Source organism: Haemorhous mexicanus, chromosome 9, assembly GCF_027477595.1.
Source record: "Haemorhous mexicanus isolate bHaeMex1 chromosome 9, bHaeMex1.pri, whole genome shotgun sequence".
NCBI lineage: Eukaryota > Metazoa > Chordata > Aves > Passeriformes > Fringillidae > Haemorhous > Haemorhous mexicanus.
In genome coordinates, this window is record NC_082349.1 from 13,316,876 (window position 1) to 13,338,338 (window position 21,463).

Sequence of the window (21,463 nt, forward strand, 5' to 3'; positions counted from 1 at the left end):
ATTTAAAGGACTCTAATTTTTTCCCTCTGGTTTATTTATTCAATGATATTTCATGTTACTGGCATAAACACATACCAGGGAAGAAAAAACAATCCTATTTATTGGCAAATGAGCACAGAGGGCCCCTTCAACAAGAATTTTTACAGTAGGCCTTTGCAGTGCATTGTTTTTGGAGAGAGGGACAAATTTGGCTTCTTAAAAGGATTATTTCCTTGATATTTTTTATCTCACTGCCAAACAATATTTTTTGCCTAATGAGAGGGGTTTAGCTATTTACAGGGATGCATTTGTGGCCAACAGTAAACAGAGCAAGGCTGGGGGAACAGATTCACACCATCGGCACAGGAGCTGCCCCCATTTCTGCAGAATGAGACACCAAAAGATCTCTCTGGTTCAGTGCACTAGTTCTGATAGTCCTGCACTTCTCCAAAGCTTTCCTGTCATGTATTTGGGCACCAGCTGTAAAAATCTTAACCAACCACATTCTCAGCCCTTCCCAGTGTAGGCTAGAGTCACATAAAGTCAAACTAGATGGTTGCTTAGGGCAGAAGTCTTCCTAGAGGAAGAAGAATTATATTTGTATGTCCCAGAGCCCTTGAAAACCAGACTTGTCACTGAAAAAAACTTGTCTAGGGGAGTGGGGTGGGAAAATTGCTACTTTGTCCATTACCCTTATCAGGTCTGGACTGGCTGGCACTGTTTCTATCCCATCATCCTAGGGATGGAAATTCTTAAGTTTTTTCTTTTATTACTCCTTCCCCATACTGGGAAGCTTTGAGTTAGATTCTTGCCTGCTCTTTAAAGCTATTAGGGGAATATTCTTTCTGTACACTTAGCTGCCAAGTAAAGCAGCAGTTTAATAATTCTACTGTTACCTTTACGTTGCCAATCCACTGACATTTGTAACAATTAAGAAAGTTTCAAAATCTAAACAAAAATTAGAATAAGAATGAGCAAAGAAATTACTCTCTAATCTAACCAAAGCAGTATTATAGCTGCTTAGTGTCTGAGCTCAGCAGTGGGGAAGGGGAAGCATGATAAATGACTGAGGAAGGACGTGCTTCAATAGAGCTCTGCTTTGGTCTTCAAATTAAGCCAAAATGAATTGGGCAGAAACATACTTTGAAACAACGTCGTCTTGCCCCCTCCTTTTCCCCTGAGTACATTAATGATTACAAGATGTGGGATACATATCTGAGCAGCAACAAGAGCCTGCCTCCCAAAGTGGAGAGGAATATGGGAACGCACCCAGAGGAAACATAAGTTAGCCACCAGGCTCTTAACATTAAGAAGTACTATCAGCAACAAGGGATTGTAATACCACACATGTATCAAAACCAGGCTTTGATTCTGTATTTTTATGGGGATGTTAAAAGTATAAAGTGGCAACTTTCAAATAAACAGACAATTGTCTTTGTTTCTTTTTTCTGAAGACATGTATTTAAAGGTCAAACCTTTCTTCCATTTATAACATGAACATAATAGCACTTTACATTCCCTGGGTATGAAATGGCTTTCTAAGGCTTAATCCTATTTATAGTCAAGGAAACTGAGGCACAGAGAGGTGAAATAACTGACAAAAAAGGCCAGAGTAAAACTATGTTCCTTGAAATCCAGTCCTGTGTCCTGTTCATTGATTAATTCTGTGTATCTGGTGAGAACCATTTTGCCAACTCTTCAGTGACTTTTTATTGTTCTTAGAAGTAAAGCAAATTTGAGAGAGGCAGAAAGAGAATACTGTGTCGTGAAACAACACAAATCTGTCTTCCTGTGCCTCATTATTTTCTTCTTTGAGAAATCTGGGAGAAAAAGGCCATGTATTTTCTATCCTTTGCAGTGTTTGCTCTGAATGTATTTATTCTGGATGGATTGGGAGGGCATGTTCTCAACAAAAGGCATTTTTCAGATTTATTATTTTTCTTTGTAGATGAAAGAATTCACATTTTTGGAGATTTTAATGATGTTATTTGGCTACATTTAATTTTTCATATCATTAATATTCTGATATCTGAACCTAAACAGTTCAAATTGTACTGTATGTGTGGACTCTTCCTTACAAGAAGATAGTATCTTTGAAGATCTGGCTGTTTTATTTCTTCCTGTTTTTATAAAAATTCTCTCCTACTCACAAGGCCCTTAATGGTATTCTCAGAATAAAGGTTTGGAGTGGCACAAAAGATGCATTTTTCCTTTTTTCAGCCTAGTATGGTTTGATGGGTGTTTACAATGGTATCTTGGGCCACAGAGGTGTGGTAAACTTCCTTTCAAGATCCTCAAGAGCTGCTGTAAATTTAAGAGGGCTGCCTTAGTTCTAGTTCTGCACTAGGAAAATACAAACAGCTTGTTTTAAGATGTCTCAAATCTCCTTCCCTTTTGTCTCCCTGGGCTGCCTCTCCTAAAAGGTGCAGCTCAAAGATTGCCCAAAGCCTTTTGCCAAGGAATACCATACTGGAATCTGTGTCTTTGGCTTCTGGTTAGACTAAATACTAAGCCATTCTACTAATAATTATATTCTAATGCCTAAGTTATCAACAAGGTAATTTATTGAGTTTAATAGTACCTGGAGTGTGTTTGGATTCAGTTTTTTCTCTGTGGTCAGTAAATGTATACTGCTACATGTACAGCCATACTTCAGCTTTCTGTGATTTATTCCACGGCTGTTTTAGCAGCAAGAAAAGACTGGATACCAGTTTTCTTTAATTAAAAGAAAAAAAAAAAGAAGTAAAAAAGAGTCCAGGATTAGGACAGAAGACACCTTTTGTCATCGTTGCCTTCAAAATGACTCTGGGCTGAATTCTTCTGCAATCTGTCATATTATCCAAGGGCAGTCTATGGATAACTGCAAGTCAATGCTACCTTTGGTGAAGATATAAAGGTAGAGTATCAATGTCAGCATTAACTTTCAATAATTTGTTCCATGTTTAGCTAATTCAGATCAAAGTATTCATCTATGTGATGTGTCAAGCCACAACAAACTATTATGGATTGTATATTTTCTTCAGCCAAAATAGAATCCAAAAGTGAAAGAAGCGTGGATATGTAAACAGAGAAATTCAGTTGGTGTCTAGGATAGAAGGGGTGTATCTTAGCAAATCAAGAATTTCCAATTATTTCACTTTCTCGCCTCTGATTTTTTTTCAGAAATACAGAATTAGAGTTAAGTAGTAAAAAAAGAAAAAGTAGTAAAGAAATGTCATTTTGTTATTTACACTCCAAATTAGATGTTCACTTTGCTCAGCAATAACAGATATTTTCATGGCTTAAGAGGTTTTTCTTTCCTTAAAGGAAACCTAAATGAACTTTCTCTAATAACTCTTCTTTTTAAAGAGCATGGAAATCTAATAATTTCTACTGGTCATACTTATTTGGCTGTTAGAGATCTGCTGTCAGTTACTTTACCACATTTGGATAATAGAGATAAGAAAGCTGGGCTCCAAAGATTTCATGCCAATTAAATGTAAAAAAACTCCAAAGTGTCAGCATAGATACTGATAATGTGCATTTACCTCAGAAATCTGGAGGAAGAAAACCCTCATCACTAGCTTGATGTGCTAATGCAGGGCCTTATTGCACTGAGGTTTGTGTGTGGGTACACATGCAGGTCCTTGCATGCACTGGTGTGCAAATGCACACACATCTGGTAATTGAGGTTTGCCTTATCTCTCATCTTAGGCTCTTATCTCACTGTTCATGGCAGTTCTTAGGAACTGACAGACCACTGATAAAAACACTTGGTGAAGTTGTCTCTTGATACTTGAGTTTAAGTAATTTTCCTCAATTATTTTGAATTATCAGCTTGTCTTTCCCATCAGAAATACTGGTCATTCATGCTAGCTTTAAACAGGAAACCTTGGATATATTTCATGGCTCTCATGGAAACATCTTCATTACCCCAGTCATGAGTCATCACCCCCATCATGAGTCATCTTGTAGCTTTATTTGAGTTACTGAAGGGGCTCTAACACTCTTTTTCTAAGAATTGACACTGAACCATAGAAGCAGGGCAAAAGCATTCTCTGAAAACCTGGAACCTGTCAAGATGGGGGTACAGGAAGTTGCAAGGAACTCCATTAACCATTGCCTCTCTCCCTCCATATCTTCTTTGTTTCCCACTCCCTTTCCTTTTTGAGTATTGTTGGCTTGGATTTGGCATGGAGCAGGGCTGGAGTCTCTGATCCCAGGGGACACATATTTTGACCAATTGTGGGAGCAGCAGTGAAGAATGGGAGACGAACCAAAGAATGGGGTGGTTTAGGAGAAAACACAGTGGACTCTAAGGCAGCCAAATGCTATTTCCCGAGTTGTTAGAACCCCTCTTTGGTGGGATGGATCCCCCTTATGATGGGATCCGTGCTGACCTTGAGGAAGTTTTGGTGTTTATGCAGATGCACAAAGTCCCTAGGCAGTCTGGTTTCCTGCTTCCCAGGAAGTTCAGGCTTTTCAGGATAGCTGAGGTGGGGTAACAAAAAAAGTGATATCCCTGCAGGGCATCCTTCCTCAGGAATTAGTAGCCAAGGGAAGTATGAAGTGCACTAGGATCAAGGGTGCTTTCAGGGGATAATACTAACAGTATAGGCAACCATCTAGGGAAGGCTGGTAAACTTGTGCTAAGAGCTCTGGGGGAGAGGAGGAGGGGGAAACACTCAGCTAAACAAATCCAGGGTTGGTTCTATGGAACTCACTGTACAAGGAGTGGGGATGGGCAGCTCTTTGTGACCGCAGTTGAGCCCTGGAGACTGGGGTGCAAAGAATTAGGGGAGGATGAGTACAGGGAAAGGGCTACATAAGCCACTATGGAGAAGGGTCAGCCAAACCTAAACACTTTGAATACAACTGACCTGATCCTAAATTTTAGCAGAATTGTTAGAAAAGCTGAAACCGGGAAAAAAAAAAAAGCACCGCGTACAGATTGGGAGTAGAGTTTGATACTATTTTTAACTTTGTTTCAATATCTGGTCCCGCTGCGGTAGGCACAGAGGGGAGACGAGCTGCGACATCCCTGCCTTCAGAAAGCTAAAAGCAGGGGATTACTACAGCACGTTTCCTCTGGCTGAGGAAGAAAACTCAACCTAACTCTTTTTCTCACATAAAGAAGGTATTGAAATTATGGGTGAAAGCAGGATCCTCTCTAAAAGCAAATAAACAATAAAGTCCTTCATTTATTGTCCAGAAGAACTGAATTAATGATGACGGCTATATCACTGTGACCTTGCAAACTCTTCTACTGCAGTGCCCATGCTAGGAGCATCAGGAAGTGTCCTGTTTGAACTTATTTTGTGGCTATGGTGGCAGGAATGTTTTCTAACTACCTTATGGAAAAGAAATCACCAATCCAATAGTTTTCAATAATACTTCATTGAGCTGAGTTTCCTAAACAGCTTCAAGCAGCTTTAGAGGAGGAAGGCAGCTTTGGCCAAACAGTGCATGCCTCTTCACACCCGTAAAAATGGTCATATTTCTGCTGAGTTTATTTGGGCCTATATGTAAACGGAGTTAAAATTCTGCTTTCAAATAAGCGTCAGTCTAACCTCTGCATTTATACAATCTAGTGGCTTTGTAAGCAACCTGCAACATTCCTGTCTTGACAGCAAAACTTTGTGTCAGTTGCAGTAATGCCACTATATTGACCTTGTTGGCATTGTTTTTTTTTATTGTTTAAGGAACATCAATTTCTGTATTGGATCATGTGGAAATTATAATGTAAAACAAAAAACCAAAAAACCCAAACCGAAGAAGCACAGCCCAAACTAGTTCATAGTCAAGGTAAAGTGATTAAATTCTCTCCAGCTTTGGTTTTGTTGGAACAGAGCTGGCAATTACTGCCCAAAAGTAGAGATGCTTTAGAAGCCCCAAAATAGTATTAGATAATCTCAATAACCTCTCAGCTCAGGGTTAGTGGTTCACTGATTTTTGTCTAGCAAGAGACATGCGTTTTTGCTTTATTACACCTTGGGATGCGTTCCTGCTTTAGCTGAGGTAATTTCCTAGATGAAGTGCTGACCGCGGCTGGGGCACTGCAGTTTGTCTCCTGTTCAGGTCTCTAATATGTGCTGTCTCCGCTGCCTGTTGTTGTGGCCTTTAGCCTGCTTGTGCTCCTGTGAGTCTCCTGAGGAGCAGCCTCAAGAAAACCCTGCTGCCCCTTTGTGACCATGAGGGGAGGCTTTGCTGTCTCAATGGCCGGCTGCAAGGCTCTCTTATGCCCTGTGGAGTTCTGAAATTCCTGTTGGCAAAGGAGCGCTCCAATCTGCATTATTCTGGCTGCTGCAGGAAATGAACGGTGGCTGGAGTCTTGCCACCCTTTTGGTTATGCAAATCGGGAATTATGCAGAAGAGCTATTTGAGTCTTGTTTTATTTTTGCTTAATCAGTTGTCAACATGTTTATACAGTTCAGTCACTGTCACTTGCCATTGTTTTGCCCTGACTCCATATTTGCAGAGGAGTTCATCACAGGGAAGGGCGGGGAGAGAGGCTGCTCCTTTGAGAAGCAGCTGGGTGAGGCTTGCAGGCATTTCCCAGAGGCTCTGGGAAGCCACCATCCTACTCAGGCACTGCAACCCCCACAAGGCAGAGAAGAAAACAGAAATTGCCAACTGGTGGATCTGCCTATTAAGCCCATGCCAAATCAGTCCCATTTCATGCTGGCTTGACCTAAGAGGGATTCCTGTCTTAATGAAAGCTGTGCAGATCTAGAGTAACTTTATCATCTGTAATTGGGTTATCCTGGATTTGTTCCACCCTAAGGTTGGTATGTGGTGCAGATTCTCCCTCATGGTAGGAGGAGGGAAGGGTGAAGGCAGCAAGCTTTAATGTCTGCACTGCCACCCACCCAGGTGCTGTGACCAAGGAAGACTGCGACAGGTAGAAGTGAGAGTTACTCCCATTAGGCAGACACAGAGTATAAACCTTTCATCCTTACTGGGTAATGACTGAGTGAAGTGAGCAGCACTCACCCACTTGTTATCATTAGGGTGGATTCCATTGGGGCTCAGGGCTTCTCTTGGCATAGAAAGCTATAATTCATATTTCACAACAATAGCTCTTGTAAATATGATGTAGAAATCAATAAGTTAGTTTTTAAATTCATGTTCCAGTTTCACGTTATTAAGAAGTTCCTCATAGCCTACTTTGTACAGATCTTACTGCGTGTTCTGTCCTATCACCTCTAATTTTGTGTTGCCTTTTAAAAATACGCACTCGCTTGTTTTTTTTGAATTACAGAAACCTTAAAATAAATTATTTTTTCAGTTCTCAAACCACCATTAATCATGACAGCTGTTGTAACTCATAGAGGCAAATTGTGAGCATGTTTTTCCAGGGCTTTGGGGGTTTGGTGGTGTTTGGTTTTTTTCTTCAGATAACCTTACCATAATTTGCAATTACTTTCAAGCAGTGTGTAAATGATGCATCCAGTGTCTGTGAAACATTGGTCCCCCACTAAAGAGTAACTGAATTTATACCTACTAAAACTGGCATTTGCAAGGTATTTAGAGCAATATTCCCACCCCTCAGATAAAAAGCAAGGCTCATTTTCTTTTTTTTTCTTTTTTTTTCCATAGTCATAGAATTGGTGGCAGGTAGAAACAGCAGCTTGTTCTCATAAATGAGAAGAGCTGTAAACATTGATTAATCTTCATGTAAATTCCTTTTGCCACAACCCTGCTGACAGATCATTATCCTCTCGGATGCCTGTCTCTTTAGCCATGCTGCCTTGCCGCTTTGTCATCCTCTATTAAGTAAACTGGGTTGTGCATGCCTTGGAAAGGAGAACAATAGAGACTTGGGTGTTGCAGTCGGGGCTGTTGGCAAATTAATAGATGACACCTCTTGCCACTTAGAGAAGCAAGAGGAGGACTAAATGAGTTCATCAGCACAGGGCTCAGCAGTGGTGTTTTGGCTCGGTTTATTGTGGCTGATGAAACACAAAACTAAACTCTTAACAGTTGCTCAGCTCCTTGCATGATTGTTAAGCCTGGTGTCTTGGCCAAGTTCCATTTTGGGTCATTATGTTGTCCTTTCTGCTGTTCCCCTGTAGTTTCAGCTGGATTAATTCTTTTTTACTTCCCCTTCTGGAACCAGTTATTTGGCACTGCTGGCACTCTTCACTGGCATCCCAGAGGCTGACTGCATGTCAGTGGTAGGTGGATGTGAGGGAGTAATCTTCATCTAAAGCCTTTAAAGCACTTGATCTAAAAAGATGAAAGGACTCTAAATAAAGGAAGAGGTATCACTGTTATTCAATCACAACTAGAAAGAATTTCTTATGCTCATCATATTGAGGTTGACACTTGGTACTCAAGGAGAGGAAAAAGTCTTTTGAGTTGGGTTTGGTTTCCCCATTCTCCCATTCATACTTCATCTAAAAGCCTGCCTGACCATATTGCTTTTATCCAGTCTCTACTGACCAACAGTGCATTTGTTGCATTGCAGTATTTCCAAGGTAACCACTTTGTCAGCTAGAGATGAAAATTGTTGCATTCAATTTCCTCTGCACAAATGACATTTTTTAGTCAAAATGCACATGATAAGCAAGTTATTGTTCATCCAGCACTGAGGAAGGACACCTCCTGAGTTATTAGTAACGTGAATTTGTATGTATGAAGCAAACCAAACCAAGCCAAACTTTCCCCAAAGCTGCTTTGCTCTTAAATATAAGGAAACAATACTAGCTATTATCTGCTGTCAGTAGCATATGAGAAATGCCAGATTAAATGTAAATGATTGCAAATACAGCTATGCTAAGTAATTTACATTTATTTACAGAATATTTCTTGTGTATAATCAAATACTTATCATTAGCTATAAATCTTTCAGTTTTCAGTGTTGTCAAATGCCTTTGTCCGTCATATTATGGTCTTAAGCAACCTCTGCTCTGTATTTTCATAATCTTCTTGCTAATACTGTGGAATAATAGTCTTTGGCCTTTAGTTGAAGGTGTGGGACTAACTATTACCATGAGAAAAACAAATGAAGTGAACATGCTGACCTCATTACAAAATAAGTGGTTGCCAAACAAATCTTGCTAGCTTCTTCCTTAGAAACAATCTGATATGAAACAGACAAGTATGTCTTCTGTTCAGCCTGTAAATACTTTGCATAAGTGTAATTAAGGACATAAATTTTTTCCCCACAGTCAATTTTAATTATGATCCTCTTCTCTTCTAATGTCCATATTTTTCTTATTGAGGTCATGGGTTGATTTTAATATTTGGAGGAGATAACAACAGAACTGAGGCTCAAGTCTCATGGAAACCTGAGATGTCAGATTATTTTTATCACAAGCCACATTTTGTTTTAGACTGAAGATCCAAATAGTCACTCTTAAGAGATGGCATTGCCAAAAAAATTTAATACCCCTAATTCCCCTTTTGCTTCCAAGAAATCTTGCTATAGAGCAATTTTCCTTGACAAGTACCAGAAACTTACAGTAGTTAATATTTGGGAAAGTCAGTTCAGTCGAAGGAAGGAGGGTATATCTAAGTGTTAGATGTTAAACACCATTTTATCTGCCTTTAAATTTGTTGAGTACAATACAAAAAAAAAAAAATCTCTTTTGATTAGAGTCTTTGTATAAAATTAGCACACAGGATAATTACTTTGGGTGAAATATTAGCACATATAAATTTTAAGAAACTATGTTCTTTGGGCAGGGCTTGTATGAAGACTTTGAGCTTATTTTAGGACTCATTTTTTCTCCTAGATAATGGAAAAGCATGCTACTTGTCTTGTAATTCTAGTATTTCTAGTTCTTGTGTTTAATATCTAATTGTAGAAAAATAAGGGAACAAGTAGTGAAGCAGTGGGCAAAATCTTGACTGTAATGTGATTAGAAGTTTGATAAAAGAATGCTAAAAAATGTAGTTTTTTATAAAACTGCAATATATTTTTACTACTGTGATTTCATTAGTGTGTTGGTCAATTTTCAGAGGTGGTATTTTACAGAAATCAAAACTATATCAATAGTCTTACTGAATCACATATGCATTAATGACAAATATTTTTAATGAAATCTGGGTGAAAAGTTGAATTTTTCTTGACAAAGTCTCTAGAAAGGTTTCACATGATGTATGATGGGCTAGTAATTTTGTTTTGTTTCCATGAGGAAAGAATAGTAGCTTAGTCTGTGAGTTTGGTGGGCCAGTATCACGTATGTTGCTAAGAGCAGGTGACTAGTTCTTAGGAAGAGGATCTAAGAACTTCACATTGAGGAGTAAAAATCAGACTTGGGTAATTTAGAGCTGATGCATCTGGCAAAAATAAAACACAGCACAAGAGTACTGAAAAGTTCAAGAAATGTTCAGACGTTAGTGAAAAGTGAGCTAGACTGGAGTATGCAGGAAGGAATGAGTCATATTTGTCTGCCCACACATTGGTGCCAGTGTAGCAGGCTTGTGAAGTGTGACGGTGTCTCTGTTGCAGCTACAAAACTATTTAATGAACACAACAAATGCATTAGCAAATGAAAAGGTGTCTGAAGAAGAATGCGAGTACGCTATGAGATAAATTTCTCTGTCATAGATAGGTCAGGCCTATGCACATAGACTGCCTGGCCTGCCAGATTTTCCTGGCCTGCTTCTTTGAAAGGTCACAGAATTTAAAAGGGGAAAACTGGGGGCTGGATTGGTTATTCTGCCAGGCTCATAGCCTCTGTGTGTGTGTAATATTCTCTCTCCTTTCCCCCGCCTTCTGTAGCATCTGCCACTATCACTAAAACAAATCCATACTTATGCCACTGAAATGTGCATAGGAGGAGATCCTGATAAATGGCATATGTAATCCTGGTCACAGGGTGGCCATTGGTATGTGTGTCAAAGCAGGTGACTTAATGCTGAGATGCTCTCTCCCAGCTCACACCTACTCATTGTATCATAGGGATGTATTTATGTCTCAGTTTGCAACAGGTAATCTCAGTCCTCGGTACTATTTACCAGATGGCATTTGCAGCCTTGATTCTTATTCTGGAATTAAATGTCTAGACCCTTAAACGCAAAATTATTTTTATCCCTGTGGCACTTTTTCCCCTGCTATTATCCAATAGTTCTAGTCTTTTCACTCCCTATGTATGAGACATTAAGCTCTCTTCTTTTAAGCTGCTGCAAGGTAAAAATTTGTCTCTCTGTGCTGAAGACAGCATAAGCAGACTTGATTTTGGTGACTGTTATAATTAGGGCATGACTTGTAAAGTAACTTCTTATGTATAAATATACTAGACCCATCTAGATAGGAAGCTGGGAAGAACCTACTTCAAAAATCCAGCTGTAGCGTACTTAATCATGGTGGGTGAAATCTGGATAATACCCACATTTCCATAAACTAAGCAGTTATGAAAGCAACCAGGGTTCTGTGAACCCTGAACAAAGGTGTTGTGTGTGTAATGAGAAGGTATTTTGCTGAATCAGAAGGATTTGTGGATTCAGAACTTGGAGTCCTTCTCCGTAAGGAAAATTTACGAATCTTTAGGGTATCAGGATACTTCAGTTCCTTTGTAAGAAACTTAATGAATTGCCTTGACTAGAAATCTGACGGAACAGAATTCCCAGTGTGGACTCCCAGCACTGTCTGACCTGTGTAAGAGAAAAAACTACAACCCTTCTGATATCTGTGGACTTCTGCTGCCTAACTTGAAAATGCCTCCAGACTTGAGGTACTCCTAGGGCTAGGGATCACCTGAGCAGGTTTTGAAGTTTTGGACAAGGCTATCTATAAAACAGAAATTAAGCTGTTCATTAGTCTATCTTGCATGGAGGAATTGGCTGTGTAAGACCCTTGGGATGCAAAGAAACAGCAGGGAGGAGGAGGAGAGGCTCTGCTTTCTTCTGCCACCCTTGTTTACAAATACTGGCAAATGTAAGTACATTTTTTAGCACAGCTATCCAGTGGAAACTGCTATTCACACAAAGAAAAAATATTTAGAGAAGCATCTGAGTTTTGGAAGCTACCAGAGGAAAACCAAGGAGGATGCTGAATGAAACTTCATAGAGTTGCGTGGCAATAAGTGTAATATTTATTGAAGAAAAAACATCCCAGTAGTTCCCCAACAGTTCATTGGTATGTGTGTCTGAAGGATGAAGTCTAAGGGAAAGACAGGACAGGGAGATGCTTACAAAATACAAGGAAAAAGGCCAAGTTTTACATAACCTGATTTTGGAAATATAAAATTGATAAAGCTTGGCAAGGAATTGTATGTGGTTATCCAGTTTAACTTCTAAGGGAAGTCAACACTTGGAAGTAAAGTTGTGTCTTTGAGAATCAACCTAGACTACAAAAAGATATTCTGATAGCTGAGAATAAACTTTAGATCTAGCAAAACTCTTTTCAAGCTTCTTATAAATTTCTTTTATAAATTTTCATATTTGAGTGAAATTATGTAATTTGGAGTTAGTATTCTTGAGGATAAAGGAAGGACTGAGAAGTGGGAGTTTATGGAATTGAGTCAACTTTTCTTAGTGCCCTAGAATGATAATAATATTGAGTATTACAAGCAGTGGAGAACCCATCCAGACCTGGTTTTGGTATGTGGACATAAATTCTAGCAATGCTTGCTGTCATGTGGTATTAAGAGATTTCAAAAGTAAAAATGATTAACACCAAAATTACAGTCAATTTTGGGAATTAGTTCTATAATAATTGTGAAATGATTTTGTGTTCTTAGATGTGGAGGGAACCCAAAAACATGTGAACTTGCATGACATAGATTCCTGTAATTTAAAATTGCATTGTGCTTGGGTACTTCTGCTTTAAAAGCTGCTGATAACAAAAGACACTTACTTTTACAGTTAAGCTATGAAATTTTTTTTGGTCCACTGTGGGACCAATGAAAGGATGAGCTATAATCATAACTAGGCAACAGTTGTTGATCTGTAGTCCTGTAATTGTAATGAAAGTATATAATCCACTTCTTTTCTTGCAAATCCTAATTTACAGATGTTGGTAGAAATCGGAGGTAAATGTAGTTCTGTCATAATCTACTTTCTCTCAGATCTCCATAACAGAAATGAAAATAGAAGATTATTGCACAAGGAAATGATTCTTTATTTAAAAGATCTTTTCTCAAAAGTAAGCAGTTTGATAACATTTCTAGCACTTGAAGGCTGTCTCCTTCAAAGTGAAGGAAACAAAAATGTAAAGCAAGTCTAAAGACTTCCATTTCATTAGAGATTGCTGGAGAGAGGGAATACTACTTTACTTAAAGCACTCTAAGATAGGGTATTGGGGAGCTGCAAGTCTCATGCCTCAAAATTGAAAGTTTCCTACCAGAAAGAGAATGTATATGAGCTTCTGCTGTGTCCTACAAGCCTAGAAATTCTCTTTTTTCTCTCTCCCCCTTCTTTTTTCAAAGTGGAGGTAAATAAAAAATTAATCTTTCCAGAAGAAAAAGGTTTAGAAATACTGACCCAGTTTTCTCATGATGAGACTTGGGGGATGTTGGTATTAAAAATTATTCAAGGTAAGTATGATTTAAATTTTTATATGCTTCTAATTTCTTCAGTGTTCTTTAGGAAATACAGTGGATTAAATTGTTTTTATCCACCAAAGTTGAGGAGTGTGTTGTTAATGCAGCTAGTTTTTACTGGAAAGCCTTTATTCTGAATAATTGTGTATTCTGTTCAGGACCTTGCTGATGGGAAGCAAAGTGTTACTCTCCTTCATTTGCAGTACTTAAGTGAAGAGCCAGATGGGTCCAGTAGCTGGAGTTAAAAAAGAAGCTCTCCTATGCCTTTGGTCTGAAGTTCAATATCGTTATATCCCTAATAGCAGCTGCTTCTGTTTGAACCCTGGGTTATGAAAAATGAACTGCATTAAATGGGAAATCATTAACTATCAGCTGAGTAATAGTACTGTACTTTGTTGGCCTGCCTAAATCACCAGTGTCTGCTTCCTCACATGCAAAGAGTTGCTCTTCAGAATAACACAGTGAAACCCTGGCAGAAGGGCTACTACTTAAGCCTGAAGCCACACAAAAAAACCCTCTCAAACAACTTTTTCTTCCTTTTTTTTTTTTCTTTTAGGTTTTCAGCCAGTTAGTGGTGATCAGCATACAGGCAACTGAGGAAGTGATAAAACAGTTTTGTGCCAAAATTCCCCATGTGTGTGCATATGTGTGAATAGGCATACATATACCAAATATATTGACATTGGTAATTCTGTTCTTGTTTAAAATTCTCCCTGTTACGTGCTTATCCTGCTTTAAAATTTGTTAAATTGTACCTGCCTGCTATCTTGACTTTTTTGTGAATGCTGAATTTGCTGGTTTTATTTTGCTTTTATGCAGGATGTGAAGACCGCAAACAGAAAAACATATGCTATTTGAAAATCACATCAAATCAGGAATGATGTTGATGGCCTGAATAAAAATTGTTCCAAACTAGACCTTTATTTGTCTGAAAGAATTAGTTTCTATAAAATGTCACAACAGATTAGTACTGGAAAGCTCCCTATTGTGTGTAGTCCCAGACTCAAACAGATCAGCTGTGGCTTCTGAATCTTTGCAGCAAGATTTTTTTTTTTGCTCAGCTTTGCTGTTTTTTGTGTTTGCAGAGTGTTTGGTACTGCTTTTTTCAGTGTTTCTGCTCTCAATCCTTTATCATTTTATATTGTTATATAGTCAAGAATAATGTAACAAGAGAAGTAACCATTACCATACAGCTCTCAGCTCAAACTTTTATAACCTCATCTATTCCAAGAGCCAAACAAGACATGAAATGCCCACTCCCCAAGTTAATGATGCCGAAATAAGGCGAAGTCATGCACATATGAAAGAAAGGGATTGCTCTTACCCTTTTTTACAAGGAAAATCAATGTCTTATGAGGTGAATTATAGCTAGAATTTATATGTAAGCTTTCAGTGTTATGCTGTTATTTGTATGAAGTATGCAACAGGTGATTCTTGAGGTTTTAACTTAGAATGAAACTATAACTGCTAGTAATGTTTCACTCATTAATACAGCTCCATGAAACTGTGTGAGATAAGCATATGGGATGGGAAATGCTTCAGGAAATAGAAATACTATCCAGACTTACACAGATGCACTGCAGACTTCTCCATAACTTAAGTTTAGAAGTTACAAAAGTTCCAAATCCTTCTCTAGTTACTTCTCTATCCTTATCCTTTTTCTTGATGTAAGATAAAGTGTCTGAAACTGGTACAAAAGAGCCTCTAAATGCAAAAGCCAGTGCTGCAAAGAACCATACTTTCTTCCTTTACTCTCTTCATATATTAGGTAATGAATGCAGTGGCACAATTCAGCAAAATAGCATATGATATGGCTACAGCTAGAGAACATGCTTTTCTGCAACATGAGATATATAGTATTTAAATAAGAGAGTGTTTAATGGGTTGTGAAACTATGATAAATGCATATATTACATATTCTTTGATACTTGCTGAGGCATCAGAGAGCTGTGCTGTCTTAAAGGCAGAAATTCATGAGAATTGCTGTCTGCACTCTTGGTGTGGGTACATAGTAAAAATAGGATCCAGAGGACTTCTAAGTACTGAGAGAGAAGATTAACCCTCTGATTTACAGCATTAGCATCTCTTTCATTTCTAATGCTCAGACATACAGTTATATATGTGATGGTGCCAAGCCTGAACCCTGAATATTCCTGTTGCTCTCTGAGGTCTAATAGTGCAGATTAGTGGGCCATATCTGACTGCTCTGATCTAGCAAGGATGTTGTCTGTGAAGCCCAAGAATGATGAAACAATAGACACTGCTAAGTTAAGATGTCAGCTTTAGATCCTCTTGGTAGTTTGTTGTTGGGAATCAAATATTTAATAAATGAAACTTTTGTAGAGGCAGACCATGTAGTTCATGATGAAAATAAGTGGCTGTGATCCTGTTGATCAATTACAGGCTCAGGTGTAGACTGAGAGTCCCTTTCTCTTACCTAACCATCCTAACAGTTGAAGTGTAACAGAAATACAGGATATGAAAAGTGATTGAAATTGCCCAGTCTCCAGTCATTGCCCTTAAATCTGACAGAAAAGACAGCAGTCAAAGGTCCTTTAACTAATTTGAAAACTGTAAGCAGTTACATCAGTCAGCTAGCTGTGTTATGTGGGAGCCAAACATGGCTAGTGTTAGCAAATAATGAGTTGTGTTTGTTGTGGAGTTAGTTTCTATGAGATCTCAATCATTTCACACAGGACACAATCTATTGCTGAGCTGTACAAAGTGAGTCCTGCCTCACTGCACCCTCACACTGTCATGGCATTATTCTGCTGATACTTCCAGTGCTAAATATAAGTTCAGGCTTGAAGAATTAGATCATACTCCCTAACTTTAGTTTCCTTTTCATCACACTAGAAGGTGTGTCTTGCTTAAGTACCTGGTTAAATATCTCCTGGCTGTTCAGCAAGGACTGTTGGCAAAGCAACGTAGCCCATACATTTTATTTCATCACTGTTAGGGTATAAATTAACTTGTAAAGCACATAATTCTTAACAGGAAAAAATAGGCCTCATAGTGAAGGGCATCATCAAATGCAGATTATGTGTTTGCAATTAAACACATCATCTGCTTTTGCAGTGATAGTCTCTGAACATCTTGCATTTAGAATGAGTTGCACTGGAAACAGCATGAAAAAAATGTAGCCACCACTCCTAGGTCAGGGCAAAATACCAGTACTTGCCATTCCCAAGATGTCTTTCTTAATCCCTGTGATTAAGTACATGAATTTATCCACCTCTTCTCCCTCCATCTCTTATCTCTTGTTTGTTTTTGTATCAGGAGCCACAGTGACTGGGATTGAACCTTGGTAAGCATGGAAGGTAGTGCCCTTTGTGGGACACATACAGGGATTGTCACAGTCCCTTCATACCAAGCAATGATATTAGATGGCACAATTATAAAGCTGTTTTAAAACAAACAATCCCCCCCAAAAAACATAAAGACAGTGTGGTATCTTTCAGTACTCAAACTGATGCAACTTCCAGTTTGACTCTAACTATATAATAATAATAGTAGTAGTAGTAGTAATAATAATAATAATAACACACTAGAAATGAGCTTTTAACAATTAATATAAGATTAAATGCTAAGCACCCTTTACTACCCGAAAAGCTTAAAAATACTCTGTATCTTTTAGATGTTTCTTTTTAAAGCAGTTGTGCTAATCAATTTTTTTTCAAAGCACTTGAGTTCCTAGGAGTTTCCTAAAACTGGAGAGACATTTCTGTTCTTTGTAAGCTAAATCAATCTCTGAAGAGCCTTATAAAAATAAAATAGCTTAAGGATGAAACAGCAGTAAGAAAGGAGATCCATCTACCAATTTATCAGTCTATCTATTTTCTAGCCATATCTATCTATAATGGTTAAAAGTTTTAAAGGACACTAAATTTAAGTATTTTATATTGCTTTTTATAAGGGCATTTCAATTTATCTCTATTCCTTTGGAAAGATGAATATTGTCACTGCACATTGTAGGCTTGCGTTGGCTAAAAAGAGTCAGGGGCATGACAGCATTTATGGAAGGCATGAGCTCAAATGTCAGTAGAGCATCCAAAAATGGATGAAGCATCACCCAGTCACTGCCATCTGTTGAGTGTTTCATGACAGCTGTATCTCTTGACCAGAGCTGGTGCAGATAATCATGAAAGGCACAGAGGAAGCATACAGCAGTTATACAGAGAAAGGGGAGGGGGGAATTCCACTTTAAACATTGTTTTTAATTGCACCATAATGATTTTTTAACAGACACCATGGTATGTAGCTTAGGCTCTGGCCTGAGTTAAAGCAAACAATAAACCACAGTGCAGCTGAAAAGCAATTGAAATTCCCTCTGCAAGCAGCTTTTGTTCAGGCTAAGTATTTAATAGTGTTTCTCCCAGAGACTTTTGCCCTAAAGATACTCCTGCTACAGCAAAAGAAGAAAAAATACCCCCAAACAACAACAAGAAGGAAAAACACCCCATGAAAAACCAACCAAACAAACAGAAAAAATCCCTGCCTCAACTATTGCATCAACAGGACTATCAACCCAAATATTCTTGTTATTGACTTACTAAGGGGAATGTAGGGTTGTTAAACCTTTTTCCTCTTAGAGAGGAGGAAACTTTAGGCCATGAAATTTTAGGTCCTAACACTGTGAGGTGCACTTAAACTAAATGCTGGCTGAAAGAATAAATGACTGTAGAATAGAGTAAAATCATTCTGGTTTTTCCATCATTTTCCCCAGCATATGGATCTGCTTTCCTCCCCCAAGGCATACAAAACTGCCATCTGACTTTATTGTTTCTGATACAAACTCTCATAAGCTGGGGAGACTTCTAGATGAACTGGCAACCCGGACATGAAATCAATGGCACAGGCAGTAGCAAAGGGTAGGTGTCATTGCGAGGCAAAGTCTTTGATGTGAAAGCCTTCTCTTATCCTCTTATCTAACCCTTGCCTTCCCATAGCTGTGCCTCATATTGTTCTGTCACTTCAGTATGTCAGGGTTGCTGTTAATACAGCTCTGGGTTACCCAGCAGATGTTGCTGTGAAGTGGTACAGCACAAACAATGGGAGTTTACTTCGTCCCTTTGATAATGCTAATAAAGCACACTGCTTGGGAAGTAAAATTGCTTAGAGATGCGTTACTTGTGAACATATCCAAAATTTGGAGCTGAGACGTCTGTACAATTTCAGATAACTTTACATGTCTACAACTTTATGTGCAAGTTCAGATAGTGTTACATGAACTTCAGCGCCTCGCTTACCTGATATGACGCTGATACAACTGTTATACGTATCTGGGGTTTAGATCTTTATGATTTAAAAGTGAATTATAAAACGAAAATCATAGCATAATGAATGCTAACAGCTGTGCCCGAGTCTGCAGCACACAGATTATTCAATAACTCAGTGGGTTGCTGATATGGTCAAGCCTCAAAAGATTATTTTTTTCTTTTGTAAGAACAAGGGAGGTTATGATTGCTGCCATGTAGCTCAACAGGATCCTCAATATCTCTAAAGAAATGATCCCTCCCAGATTCAGATAACAGTTGACCATGTAATCTATCCAAAAACAAAATTGCCTTGAGGACATACAAGCCAAAGTTCACTTGTAGTACTGGTTCTTCTTTTATTAATCCCAGAAAGATGTCAGGCTGTAGTATGTCTGCAATATACTTTGGAGCACCTTTGTTTATTTCGTACATCCATTCAAACACTAATAAGATGAGGAAATACGTAATTAATAATAATATGAGGAGGGGTGCCAAAGGCCACGACTTGCCTTCGTGATGCATTGCTGCATATCTGAACTGCTCTGCTAGTTTAAATACCTTACACAATGTTAACCTTATCTGCCAGCTAGCCTCTGTTACTATTTGAAGTAGGAGTGGGTAGGAGTTATTTCTGAGATGTGTGTGATTCCATAGTGTTGGGTTACACTTGAGAGAAAATGACATTTCAAACATATATATGTATAAAATGTACATTAAAGCAGGGCACCTTTAAAATACCAGTTTTGCTTCTAGGTCAGTGGGAGGCTCTGGCTTACTGCTACATTAGCGTTTACAAAATTCTTTGGCATTTATATCTTTTTATTTTACAAGTTTACTCTGAAAGAAGCTAGTAAAACAAAACATAGGTCTACCCTCCCCCTGAAAGTCACTTTTATGTTTCTTTCTTTTTTAACATGGCAAAGTGGTTGTAAAATGTACTCTTGATTCTTAAATAAAACAGCATGTAAGTAGGATGGGTATGGGAAGTGGGCCCCTTTCTTGAGATTTTATAGACCGCACAGGACCTCAGACAGGAACAATGATGCTAAATGTAGATTTATTTTTTAAGGGTTTGCACAGAGTGCTTCGTGTTACTAAGTAAAGACAGCAGATACTTCTAAAAATTTCTAAGAAACCATTAAGTCAAGGAGAACTATTTCTTAATGATCAAACTTATGTTCAGTTGTAACACAATTAAGGAAGAAATGGGTGATTGCAGAATAGCTATTCAGACTCCTGTGAAACTTAACAGGGAACGGGATTGCCCCTCTAAGAAGAATAGGACAGACCATATAATTCGACATCTGGGATCTAGGAAGACCCCCAGTTGAGGGTACTATTGAAATTCAAAACCAAGAAAGAAGTGTGTGAGGGGGAACCCTGCAATAGCTGCAATTGTGATGCCAGCCTTGTTTATGATTAAAGCTGATTAAAAATGCAAAAAGTACATTTCATTGTAAAAAACAGCGAACTGGAAGAGAGGAAAGAAAAGGATTTAGGATTCAATTTTGCAATTTTTAAATCCAAGGATTAAATGTGGAAAGGAATAGATCTGCAGCATTTTGAGGATTGGGGTTTTTGTTTAAGACTGCAATTGTGTGCTCTTTTTTCCAAGGTAAGCGAATGTTAAGTACGCTGAGATGCTATTGCTCCATGCTTCCATGCTAATAAGGCGTGCTTCCCACAGTGTGTGACAGAAAGGATGAATACCATGCAGTGCTAATGGTTAATTTGTAGTGGCATGTGTGTTCCTTGAATGTTTGTGAAGTTTCGTGATTCACCATCACACAATTGAATCCCTCCTTTTTTAAAGATATAGCGATATGTAATGAGATGAAGCAATGCTGACAGGGTTTTTGAAAGATACATTGTCCTCCACAGCCTATTCACTTTGTAATAATACCCCTTAAATTTGTTAATTTCTCACGATTTGGGGGCTAGAGTGAGTCCTGGTCAAATAATTTCGGTATTGAGCGTGGTTTAAAATGTTAATTACTGTGGAATTTGTCACAGATAGCATCAAACCACAGTGATACTAATCTATGTCATGGATTTGAAACTCCTTTGGGAAGCTCATATTTAGACTAACTGCTGAGTGAACATGACTGTTAAGATTACAGAGACTGTGGACAGTGAGGAAAAGCAGTAATGCTCCTTCTGAGTAGAAAGTAAACAATAGGGTGATTGTCTGCTTACACATTGGGGCTAAACAGCCCAACTGCTGAGAAGCTCTAGGTAAAAAGCCTCTATCAGCAAGGAGTCTTGATGTTTTCTTCATGGAGCTAGATGTTGTCAAGGATTCAGCTGAGCCACCCTAGTGAGTGTACAGGAAGCAAAACAGGATATTCTTGTATAGGCCCTGTTTAATGTAATTATGCAACACTTGAACTCTTGTGTATATTCCAGAATGGGTAACACACCTCTAAAAGGATCAGCAGCAACTAGTGACTGAAATATTCTTATGAAAAGTGCTCTTGATTGAAATCAGTGTGTTTACATTTTCAGTTATCTATGGTAAGGATTGTTCCACCTCAATGCACCCTCAAAATTAAGAAATTATTTTCACCCGGTTTCATTTCCTGTGTTTGTTTCTTTTAACAAGCAATCTAAATAATTTCCGCTGTCTCTTAAAAAGGAACAATAAGGGAAATGATCAGGAAAATATCAGTACATCAAATATCCTCAGATATTTCTCAGAGAAATGCTGTATTTGATGAAACACAGACTAATTCCCTGAGAGGCAGCTGAGCAGAG

The 21,463-nt window shown here is 38.4% G+C and overlaps 1 protein-coding gene across 1 annotated transcript in view; it reads left to right on the plus strand.

The window, feature by feature from the left end:
* The window catches only part of ADGRL2 (adhesion G protein-coupled receptor L2), a 386,374-nt gene that overhangs the window by 40,115 nt on the left and 324,796 nt on the right, over positions 1-21,463 (plus strand). The gene's annotated exons all lie outside the window — the stretch shown is intronic.